The sequence below is a fragment of the Triticum dicoccoides genome, chromosome 5A (assembly GCF_002162155.2).
Source record: "Triticum dicoccoides isolate Atlit2015 ecotype Zavitan chromosome 5A, WEW_v2.0, whole genome shotgun sequence".
NCBI lineage: Eukaryota > Viridiplantae > Streptophyta > Magnoliopsida > Poales > Poaceae > Triticum > Triticum dicoccoides.
Genome location: NC_041388.1, coordinates 484,450,401 through 484,462,929, shown reverse-complemented (window position 1 = coordinate 484,462,929; position 12,529 = coordinate 484,450,401). Strand labels below are relative to the sequence as shown.

Here is a 12,529-nt window from a genome sequence, read left to right as displayed (position 1 = left end):
AGCAGTACAGACTGGCTTCGAACCCCAGCTGCACAGGAACGTGGAAGATGATATGGATGATATAGTGGTCAAAACTAGGGACAGATCAACACTCATTCAAGACTTGGAAGAGACCTTTGCAAACTTGTGTAAGATTAATTTGAAGCTAAACCCCGAGAAATGTGTGTTTGGTGTCCCATAAGGCAAGCTCCTCAGTTTCTTTGTGTTTCATCAGGGAATAGAAGCCAATCCCGACAAGATCAAAGCAACCGAGCAAGTACAAGCACCCAAGACTGTCAAGGACATAAGGCGTTTGACTGGATGCATTGCTGCACTGAGTAGGTTCATCTCCAAGTCTGCCAAGCGTGCCTTGCCTTTCTTCAAAATCTTGAAAAAGGCTGGCCTGATGAAGTGGACCCCGGAAGCAGAAACAACACTGCAAGACCTGAAAACTTACCTTTCCTTTGTTCCCACCATAGCCGCGCCAAAACCACAAGAGTTGTTGTTGCCATACTTAGATGCAACGAATCAGGTGGTTAGTGCAACGCTAGTGGCATAGCTAGAAGTTGATGAGGAAGCAGCTGCGGGAACTGACCCCTCCAGAGATGGAGCCGAAGCAGCACCCTCCTACAGAACCCCAAGTTCTTGCGGTCGAGGAGAGCGCTCCCACCAATGAGGAAGTTCCTTTAGTCCTTGTTATCGAGCCACAGGCTCCAACTTGGGCACAACACATAGTCCATTTCCTTCAAATAGGAGAGCTTCTCGGAGAGCAAGAAGAAGCTGAAAGAGGAGCCCGACGGTCCAACATGTATTAGTTTGTTGATGACACACTGTACAGGAAAATGCCAAACAGTGTGAAATTAAAGTGCATTTTCTAGGAGGACGGACTGAAGCTGTTGGCAGAGATACACAGGGGTCTGTGCGGCTCTCACATTGGATCGAGAGCCCTGGTTGGAAAAGCCTTCTGGCAGGGTTTCTATTGGCCCACAGCCCTCCAGCATGTGAGCTACCAACCAAGTGTGAAGCTTGCCAGTTCCATTCCAAAAACATTCATCAGCCAGCTCAATCTCTCTAGACGACCCCTTTGTCCTGGCCATTCTCAGTCTGGGGGCTCGATATCTTGGGCCCCTTTCCCCGAGATGTCGGGGGATTTGAATTCTTGTATGTAGCAATTGACAAGTTTAAAAAGTGGCCTGAGGTGGAGCCAGTGAGGAAGGTGACCGCACAATCAGCTGTCAACTTCTTGAAAGGATTGGTGTGCCGGTTTGGAGTACCCAACAGAGTAATTACTGACAACGGCACCGAGTTCATGAGCTGCACACTACACCACGACACTACAAAGACGACATGCATCTGTTGGTATAAGTGAGAATTGCCGACACTTTTTTGTCCCAAACTATACCGACACATAATATATTAGTATTATTATAAGTTTGTGATACATTATCTGTCGCCAAAACTCATAAAAACACCATCAAAATTTATGTCGGCAGATGGAGACAGTGCCGTCTATTTGTGTGTCGCTGATTCATGTAAACACAAAAAGTATCGGCGTTTCCTTCAGCCCATGTCCGAAAAATATGGCGCGGAAAGAGAGCCATGTGCGCGCCATCCCAAACACCCGATTCGCACCAGACCAGAAAAAACAAAAAGAAAAAACACCAGACCCTCGACCCTGACTTGTTCGATCCCCAATCTCAATCTCACCTCTCTCTCTCTATCTCGCCACCCACACACCCTAACCCTAACCCGACCGCGCCGCCGCTCCCAACCTGGGCGCCTCCGCCCCAAACCACCCGCCGGTCCCCTCGCGCCACCACATCTCGGACCCCGGTCTCCCTTCCCTTAGTCCGCAGTAGCAGCAGCGCCGTCTGCGATGGAGGAGCACCGTCTGCCGCCGAGGAACAGCGCCGTCCGCCACCAAGGATCTGCCGCGCGCCGGGAACAGCAGCACCATACGCCGGAGGATCCGCCGCACCGACTTCTGTTGAGGAGCAGCCCGCCGTTCTTCTTCCTCCACCGGCGACCCCTGTCCCGGCCCCGCCTCCAGATCTCAACAAGTAAGATGCAGTTTTTTTCCTTACCTATCTTCTCGTATGTTGATATATGGAGTCCATATTTTATTGTGGATGGTTTATAGATGGTATGCCTTGCGTGATTATAGTCAGGTGGTTCCAGGTCTAGGTCATGGCACCAGTGGTGTGGCGTTGTTCTGTTTTCTCAATGAATAGCAGTCGCTCATTGGATGGGAATTGCTACTGTATTGACCCCCCTAAAGAAAGGAGTATCAACACAACACACAAAATTATTAGGCTGCAGATAGTATGGGGTACATCAGTACATGGACATAAAAAAGTAAAGGATATACATGATAGTGTTTGAGTGTCTTTGTCAGGTTTTTTAATTTTCTTTTTGAGTGGCTTCACACACATGTGCTTTTCCACCATACTGTATCGCCGCAGAGACAATATTTGCAGGGATTGTGAAAAATAACTTGAAGCATGCCCATTAGTTAGTAGAGCATATATTTGCATTGCAGCGATGACTTTATTAGTGTGTGTGTTCACTTCTAGGTCACTGCATCATGTCAAAAAACCCGACACTGCTACAATTTCTCAAAGAAAAGGAAGTTCATGTGAAGAACCATGGCGACACATGTGAATTTTTTTTGAGTCAATATACATACACATTTAAATGGATGGAAGGAATGTTCATAAAGATTGTGTATTTGTTCTTTTTTGTGAGGGAAAGACAGTTTATTAGTTGTTAGTTTGAAAAACTGTAAAGATAGTCTGCAGTAAATGTGTATAAAAAATATAGGTCAATGATATACTGTGATAATACCTCCTTGTTTTTTGTCTGCAACAGTTGATTAAATTTTTTGAGGGGGGTTAAAAACACTTCATGAGCTTCTTTTTGAATGGCTGAATAGATTAGTTACGTTTTAATCCGAAGTCCGGCAAGTGTGCTTCACGTGTTAGATTTTCCTGCGATTCAAAATCCTGCCCACCTATTCTGAACCCAAATCTATATTATCTATTCGTCAAGCCTATGAAGGCCCAGTCGCTTTCATGCACAACCATTACTCAATAAGAAAAGTAGAAGAACCTATAAACATAGGAAAGATTAACATGCGCGTGCTTTTTTGAAAGGTCTTCTTGTAAGTTGCCTTTTAATGTGTATACATGAGCTGGTTTTCTACTGTCAATTTTGACTCAGCTTGAACGTCTCAATAATGAACCCTTTTTGCACATGACATTTTTGAATTCTCTCCTCACGGCAGCAGGTGATTTTCTCATGGATGTTTGCACAGGAGCTTGTTATTGCTTCCATACTAGTTTTGTTCAGTTGGTAAACTTGTTGTTGCTCCATCCGCTGTGCAGAACAATACCCCTGAAGATGCGTGGAGTAGGCTACTCCTCTGACCATAACAATTGGCTGCTATTGACGACGCGAGGTGGTCTTATATGTTCAGTTCTTAATTATCATTTCAAATCCTTGGACTAGTGGCTGGGATCGTATTGGTTATTTGGAGATACCTATTTGTACCGAAGTTCAGTTAGTAAGTTGAATATAGCCCTCTTGTTATAGCCATGTGCAGTTGAATTGAATATTTTCGGTCCGCTGCTCACTCTTGATTTTTGCTAAAAATCTAAAATCCTTGGTCAGTGGCATGTTAATTATACATTGCTCGCTAGTTCTATGCACATAAAATACTTGGTTGGGACTGAAAATTGTAGCACTTGAGCAAGAAAGGCTGACTACCAATTCATTAGCATGTCAATAAAGTCAATCTGGTCTTCCTCTAGGAACTTGTTAGGGCTCATTAATAGCATTGTTTTGCTCACTGAAATAGGAGAGGAGCTGCACAAGAAAGAAAAAGGACAAATGGCCAAGTACACTTGGCGGAAGATTGACGAAACAGAGAGGCAGAGAGCATAGGTAAAAACTGAGACCAAAGGCACTGAGACTTGAGTAATAGTTCTAGTAAGCTCACAATACTACTTCCACAACCGTGAATGGTAAATTTTAGAAGTACAAATAAAAGCATAGAAATTGACACAAATTGCTAGTTTTAGGTATTCAATGATTTCCGAACAGATTGAAAGTCCAAGCCTTGATGAATTGACAGTCCGCACATGTTCTATGAAGTATTTTAAACGAAATTGCAATTGAAATCCAGATGCAGCTACTGTAGATATATTTGTTGCTATTAGCACACATTTTTTCCCTATCCAAGGTCTTCTACTATTTCAATACCCATCACATGTGAAAATCTGTGGTGATAAAAGAAACAAATCTACAGTCTGTAATTTGTTCCTGAAAGTGAAACTTAACAATGTCAGTGAGTGGTGAAATGTACACTCTTGTTTGATCTAATTTCTGGATTTCCTTTCCTTGTACTTCTAAGAAAACAATTAAGTGTATGGAACACAAAGACAACATTAGTTGCATCTTTCATTGAGGAAGAAACTCATTAGATCTATCTAGTTTGAACAAATTTATGTCTAAACTGTCATATTTATTCACAGATTTTGTCTGCTTGCTTCGAAACATAAATGCGGCTGTTGCTTGCTGATAATTTCGGTTATGGTGTGGCTGCCTATTACTCAAGATGATCTCATATCATATCATCAATTTCAGGAACATTATCTCAGCTGTCGTTCATTTCAGAACAAATCGTTGGCATTGTACCTTCAAAGGACTATCCTTTTGCCTACCGAGCACACAAAACAAATGTGTCTATGTATTTATTTAAGTGAAACAACATGCTCCCATTTTTGGTCAATCGGTGGATCTGACTAATACATAACTACATATATATGTGTGAGGTATTATTCATGTGTCATTTTTTGTAATTCGAGTAAGCTAAAACTGATGGTCTCAGATGGTTTGTGTTTTAACTTTGATCAGAACCTGCATCTACAAATACTGAGTAGAGGGTTGCCTTTTGTGCAGGAATTTGCGGCAGGATCTCTTGCATGTGCTCTCCGCTTGTCCTCACTCCTTAGACCTTCCCTTTGCTTATCACCATACATTTTATTGAGAGCGGTGTCAAGATGCATCTCCTCTGCAAAGATGATGGGCAGATGGCCTAAGCTCTAGGTGAGCTCCTCCGCCAAGCATGTGTTGTATATTGTACGACGTTTTCATTGTTAATGTCTGAAATCTAATGCTTTGCTCTGCTATTTTAATTTCATGTAACATGCATACTCTCATCGATCTGTACGCATGTGTTTGTAAGAACTTGTACGCATGAGTTTGTAAGAAGTTGAATGCTAGTATGATGCTTTATTTTCTACAAAGTTGGTCTATATGCTCACGGCTGCTTCCTGATAACTCTGCATGTAACTGTGCATGTAACTGGGTTTCTTCACTTTATTTAAATGATTAGTATGTTTTTTGGGCTTTGACCAATGCATATAACAACACTACCAAGCCAGTTTGTTGTACATCTTTTTTTGGTTCTTTGGACTCAAGAGTAACTCAGAAGTTTGAACAAATGTACTATGATAATATTGCTCAAACATATGGTGCTTTTGCAGGGTCAAATGGCGGGAAGTATCAAGTCGAAGATATTATGGCTTTGGTACATCTTCTATTTTCTTTAAATGGAATTTGATGTCGGTTTGGTGATCGAAGACTTGGGCTCTTCCATAGTGTAGTGTAGAGTGATCGAACACTTGAAGTCTCTTTTGAACTAGGCCCATATTTTGTAACATGCCACAACTTGTATGTTGATTTGAGTATTTTTTCAATGGTTGTAGCAAGGAAAACTAATGGATCCTCTAAATATGTTGAATAAATGCATTGGTGAATGGCATCTTGTGATGAATAGAAGAGTGTAATTGTTGGTATATCTACTGCAAAGTGAACATGAATTGAATATTTTGAATTTGTTTTCATGTTAATATATCTTGCATTTGCATTTGTGCTGAAATGTATAACCCTGGCAGCAAATGTGTCGGCAAAACTATTGGAGGTCACAAAGACTGTTGGCATAGCATACTTACAGACAAACTGTCGGGGTAGCAACGGCCGTTGCACTATCTGTTGGTATAGTGCACTGTCAAACAATCTGTCGGCATATAATAGTCTGTTGGTATAGAAATGTCTGTCGCTATAGCCCTCACCAACCCAGTCAAACTATTCGTCGGCATAGATTTATCTGTCGCTAAAGACTTTTCCTGGCAGGACTATAGGCGACAACTCCTTTCTGTCGCCAAAGGACTTTGCCGACACTAAATGTGTCGCCTTAGGTGACCTATACCGATAGATTATTTGACGCTGCTTTGAGTGTCGTGGTGTAGTGGCACCTTTCTGCAGTACATCCAGAGCTTCGGAAGCAAGGTCTCTTTTGCCTTTGTTGCTCATCAATGAAGCAATGGGCAAGCTGAGAGGATGAATGCCTTAGTGTTGTGCGGGATCAAGACGACAACTTTTGATAAGTTGCAAAAATGTGGCAAGCGTTGGATTGATGAACTGCTGGTAGATCTTTGGTCCCTCCGGACGACACCAAATCGAGCCACCAGCCAGAGTCCCTTCTCCCTAGTGTATGGGGTGGAAGCAGTGCTCCCCACGGAACTCATATACGAGTCACCTTGAGTACTTACCTACGATGAAGTAGAGCAAGAGAAGTTATGGCATGACGAAGTCGTGCTCCTCGAGGAAGATCGTCTCTGGGCCGCTGTGCATGCTGCATGCTACCAGCAAGTCCTACGCCGCTATCATAGCCGCATGATTCATGCCCGGAGCCTTGAGGAAGGTAACTTTATCCTTAGGCATGTTCAGTCCGCCAAGGGTACAAACAAGTTGACACCGAAGTGGGAAGGCCCTTATCGGGCAGCACAAGTCACCAGACCTGGCATAGTTTGTCTGAAGACCGAAGATGGCATCAAAATGTAAAACTCATGGAATATTGAGCATCTTCGTAAGTTCTACCTATATGGCGCGGCTGCCGGGCTCAATCCTCAGCAACCACCTTTGTACAAGCCTTGCTGATGTTCATGTAACCCTTTGCACAAAGCCATGCGCAGATCTTGTGCATGCACCAATAAAGCTAGGCATTGCATCATACCATCTGTTTGCATGTTCTTATGCATGTTTATGTTGCAGTGTCATTGCCTTTATGTTTTTAGAGATTTGTTGAAGTACTCGGTGGACCCGTGGGTCCTTGTTACTTAATTCTTTCCTTCTCTCTTACCCCGGTAAAATATAAACCTTTTGTTCTAAGGTGCTCGGTCATCGGGAAGATAAGAAGAGACGAGCAAGAGGGAAAGGACAATGGCTGCCCATCGTACTCCAAGAAAATAGTACAACTTAAAAGATAAGTCAAAACTACGTGCTCTAAGCTTAGTGCTATCTTCTTCTTCAAGTAAAACCACTCTACCCCTTTGGTTGTGTGCAATGGAACCTTTCGCGCGCTGGAAACCCTTGTCGGGACGAGCCACCCCCCAGTTCTTGTCACTCCACAGCTCTGGGAGGCCGCGTCGAAACCAACAAGGGGCCTTGCCGGGGGATGCCATCAGCCTGCTGCCAGGGGCTCGCCCCATGAGCGCTTGTCGTTGGTGCTAACCCTGCAAATTACTCCATGCCGCAAGGGTAGACATGTTGAGAAAGTACCATCAAAGGGAGAAAAAGTGAGTACTTGAAGCAAGAGGAATAGCGTTCTTTCAGTCATTTTCATTACATAATGGATGGAAGATTACATAATTTAAGCAAAAGTTTGGCAGATGCCTACATCTTTTAAATTGAAAAAAATATAAGTGCCCCGTAATTAATTTCCTGTCCCTCTCCTCCTAGGAGTTCCAGTGGGAGGTGAAGAGGGAAAAATGAGCGCGTGGGCAGAAGCCCAGCCTGACCTCGTCAGGGCCTGATGCGGCTTGAACTACATCGGTATTTCCCCAAAGAGGAAGGGATGATGCAGCACAGCTACGGTACGTATTTCCCTCAGTGATGAGACCATGGTTATCGAACCAGTAGGAGAACCACGTAACACTACGTGAACGGCACCTGTACACAAAGAACAAATACTTGCAACCTGACGTAAAAGAGGGATTGTCAATCCCTCCCGGGTAAAAAGATAGATAAATTTGTAATAGATTGGATAAATAGATCTCACGGGTACGCGAGATAAAATAAATAAATAAAAATTGAAGCAAGGTATTTTTGGGTTTTTGAATTAAAAGATCTGACAATAAAAGTAAATAAAAATATATCTTGAAGGCAAATATGATAAAGAAGAGACCTGGGGGCCATAGATTTCACTAGTGGCCTCCCTCGAGAAAAATAGTATACGGTGGGTAAACAAATTACTATTGGGCAATTGATAGAACTTCAAATAATCATGATGATATCCAGGCAATGATCATTATATAGACATCACATCCAAGATTAGTAGAGCGACTCCTGCGTGCATCTACTACTATTACTCCACACATCGGCCGCTATCCAGCATGCATCTAGTGTATTAAGTTCATGGAGAAACGGAGTAATGCAATAAGAACAATGACATGATGTAGACAAGATCTATTCATGTAGGAATAGACCCCACCTTGTTACCCTTAATAGAACAATGACAGAGTTGTTGGAGGCTTTGGTGACTTTCATGGGGGTGGAGGTGACCCCGTACACTCAAGAACAACATAAGGTGGATGTTGCGAAGTTACGGGATGAGATAGCTCAAGCCAAGGAAGAGCTGGCAGCTAAGAACGCTAGGATGGCAACGGAGCGAGCTCTTTGGATGCTTAGGCATGACAGATTCAGGAGGAGTCGTTCCGGCTTACCTTAGATCAAAATGCTTCAAATGCCATCATGAGAAGGAGATACCAGTTGCTTACCTCTAGAGTACGATGCGAGAATTTTTTTTAACACGCCAGGGGAAGGGACCAGTGACTCACCCGTGGTGAACCGGGAGGTTGAGGTGCCTATACTGGAGCATCGGTCCAGCCGCATACTATGGATCCGCCTCGTTTGGATGTGACTCCACCTCAGCATGTTCCGACACCACCGGGTCATTATTCTAACCCTTTAGACAACATGATTGTTGCGGCGTCATGATTGGCGGCTCTTCCAGTTGAAGGCGAATCTCCAGCTGCGATAGAGACGCGAAGGGCCAGAGAACTTCTTCAGATGGTTGTGGCTCAACATGCGGCTTATTCGTATAGCCGTGAGCAGATTCACCCGACCCCTCGGCCAAGCTGGCGTTATAGCAGCCATATTGACTCGCCAACAGTTTCAAGCAGTGAACAACACCGTAACCAACCTCATAGGCATGACCCGGCGCGCGGTGGTGTCGATGCTCAGACTTTGGTGGATCAGGGCAGGGCGCATTGGGAGGCGGAGCTGGCGGCTCAGCTAGCGGCTCAACAGCAATCTCCGGTTTATCCGTCAGCATCTGTGGAGGCAGGAGTGACATCTAGATCATGGGGTGTGCCATGTCTAGTGTCGGCCCTGCGCAACGAGCGTTTGCCTAGGGATTTCAAGGGCCCTCCTAAGGTGCCTAACTATACGGCGGATCAGCCTCCTGAGGCATGGATTGAGAGCTATGATATGGCCATGGAGATGCTAGACGTTAATGATGCTGCATGTGCTAAGTATTTCACCATGATGTTGGATGGGCCAGCTCGTACTTGGTTCAAAGGGTTGCCCACTAACTCCATTAGATCATGGGTGGAGTTGAAAGCTCGTTTCAACCAAAATTTTAAAGACACGTGCAAGCAGCCTATGTCGGTCCTGGATTTGGATTCTTGTGTCCAAGGGAAGGGCGAGTCAACAACCAATTGGGTGCACCAGATCTTAGTTGTTACACACTCATCAGACAGTATCAATGCCGGTTCAGCAGTCCTGATGTTGGAAAAGAATTGTCGTTTCCTCCCCCTTAAGCAGAAACTGGGACGGCTTAAACGCCATTGCAATGACATAGGGGGGCTTATGTCGGCTCTCGTCAAATATGCCGATTCTTATAGTACCAAAGATCCTGACACTGATGAGGAGAAGACGGGTAAGGGAAACAAGAGTGGCAATGCAAAGGGGCAGCAACATAATACGGCGGGTCAAGGTGGCAATGGTAAGCGCAAAGCTGATGGCAATTTAGATTTTGTGGCTAATACCAATACGCAGAATAATAATCAGCATCGCAAGGGAAAGCCGCCCCGGCGTGGAGGGCCAAAGTTCAACCTTGAGGCTATGATGAACCAGCCTTGCCCAAATCATGGTACAGAAGAAAAGCCGGCCAGTCATCTGTGGAAGGATTGCTTCATCATGAGGGGATATAGGAATTCCAATTTTTTCCAGAACAATCATGGCACAAATGGCGGTTCTGGATCTGGCTCTCACGGGCCTGGCTTTGGTGCTGGTGGTTCAAACTCTGGTTTCCAAGGCCAAGGCAATCAAGGTGCTTTTAATCAGTAGTCTGGTCAAGGGAATCAGTAGCATCAATCTGGTTATCAGAGTAATCCGAAACAGTTGAATAGTGGACAGTATCATGTGTTCACCACGAGTTTATGTAAACGAGACCAGAAGATTCATAAAAGGGCAGTGAATGTAGTTGAGCCGACGATTCCCCGTTACTTGTGATGGTCTGAACATCATATTCTCTGGATACGTGAGGATCACCCGCCCCGGGTTGCCAATCCAGGTCACTTGGCTTTAGTGGTTGCGCCTCAGGTTGGAGGTTACAAGTTCACTAAGGTGCTCATGGATGGAGGCAACAGCATCAATATCCTTTACTACAAAACTTTTCATTGTATGAGGTTGACTGACAAGGATCTTAAGCCGTCTAACACTGTTTTCCATGGTGTGGTGCCCGGTAAGTCGACATATCCGGTGGGCAAGATAGCTTTGGAAGTGGCTTTTGGTGATGATCATGATTCCAAAGTTGAAACATTGACCTTTGAGGTGGTTAAGGTCAAGAGCCCTTATCATGCTTTGTTTGGGTGGCCGACTTACGCTAAGTTCATGGCGAGGCCTTGTTATGTTTATCTGCAGCTTAAGATGCCAGGTTATAAGGGTACCATCATAGTACATGGGAACCAGAAGATAGCTTTGGAATGTGAAGAGGGCGATGATGTCTATGCTGAGTCTGTTTGTGCAAAAGAAGAGCTGAAGTTTTACAAAGATAATGTTGATCTTGCGGATATGACGCCTATGAAGAAGCCAACCACGGAGCATGACCCTCTATTGAAATGTAAGTCAGCAGATGACACTAACCTGGTTGATTTTGTTCCTGGCGATTCATCTAAACAGTTTAGTATCAGTGCTAATCTAGATCCAAAATAGGAAAGCGTGCTCATCGAGTTCATCTCTGAGAACCGGGACATCTTTGCATGGAAGCCTTCAGATATGCCAGGTGTACCGAGGGAACTCGCTGAGCACACTCTCAATATTGATCCAAAGTTTAAACCGGTCAATCAATTCCTTTGTCGCTTTAATGAGGAGAGACGTAAGACCATTGGTGAGGAAGTGGCCTGGCTCTTGGCAGCTGGGTTCATTGTTGAAGTTTTTCATCCTGAATGGTTGGCTAACCTGGTGCTGGTACTTAAGAAAAATGGTACTTGGCGAATGTGGATGGATTACACATACCTTAATAAGGCATGTCCGGCTGATCCTTTTGCTCTCTCTCGTATAGATCAGATTATTGATGCTACGATGGGTTGTGAGCGTTTGAGTTTTTTGGATGCTTATTCTGGGTATCATGAGATCAAGATGGCAGTTAAGGACCAGGAGAAGACAACCTTCATCACTCCTTTTGGAGCCTTGTGCTATGTGTCTATGCCCTTTGGGCTCAAGAGTGACCTGGCTAATTACCAGCGGTGTGTTCAAAATTGCCTTCATGGTCAGATTGGACGCAATGTTCATGCTTATGTGGATGATATTGTTGCGAAATCTAGGAATAAGGAAACCTTGATAGATGATTTGAAAGAGACCTTTGACAATCTCCGGGTTTACCAAATGATGCTTAACCCGACCAAGTGTGTTTTTGGTGTGCCAGCAGGCAAGCTCTTGGGTTTTTTGGTTTCTGAACGAGGCATTGAAGCTAAGCTGGAGAAAATCAAGGCTATTACTTCTTTGGCTAAACCGGTGTGCATTAATGATGTTCAGCGTTTGGCGGGTCGTATTGTGGCCTTAAGCCGGTTCATAAGCCGGTTGGGAGAAAAGGCTATCCCTCTGTACCAGATGATTAGGCGTTTGAAGCCCCGAAGAAACAGTTAGCTGAGCCGTCGATCTTTGCTGCTCCTATTGATAAGGAGCCCTTGTTGTTATATGTGGTTGCCAATAGCCGAGCCGTCAGTGTGGCGATTGTGGTGGAACAGAGGGAAGCAGGCAAGGAACATCCGGTTCAGCGACCGGTTTATTATATCAGTGAGGTGCTCATTGAATCCAAGCAGAGGTATTCGCATTAGCAGAAGCTTGTATATGGGGTGTTCATGGCTAGTCGAAAGCTCAAGCAATATTTCCTTGGTCATCCCATCGCTGTGGTTAGTTCTACTCCCTTAGGGGATATTATTCAAAACAAAGAAGCCACAGGACGGGTAGCCAAGTGGGCCAT

The 12,529-nt window shown here is 44.5% G+C and overlaps 1 long non-coding RNA gene across 7 annotated transcripts; it reads left to right on the top strand.

Annotated features, from left to right (window-relative positions):
* Positions 1–1,650: 1,650 nt before the first annotated feature.
* On the top strand, positions 1,651–5,798 carry LOC119302356. 7 transcript variants are annotated; one of them, XR_005147512.1, is made up of 5 exons: positions 1,653–2,039; positions 3,363–3,541; positions 3,836–3,921; positions 4,624–5,085; positions 5,526–5,798. It is a non-coding gene; the product is annotated as an uncharacterized LOC119302356 (long non-coding RNA). The 7 variants fall into 7 exon arrangements; XR_005147513.1 differs by having other exon boundaries at positions 1,654–2,039; positions 3,363–3,436; XR_005147511.1 differs by having other exon boundaries at positions 1,651–2,039; positions 3,836–5,085.
* Positions 5,799–12,529: the final 6,731 nt, after the last annotated feature.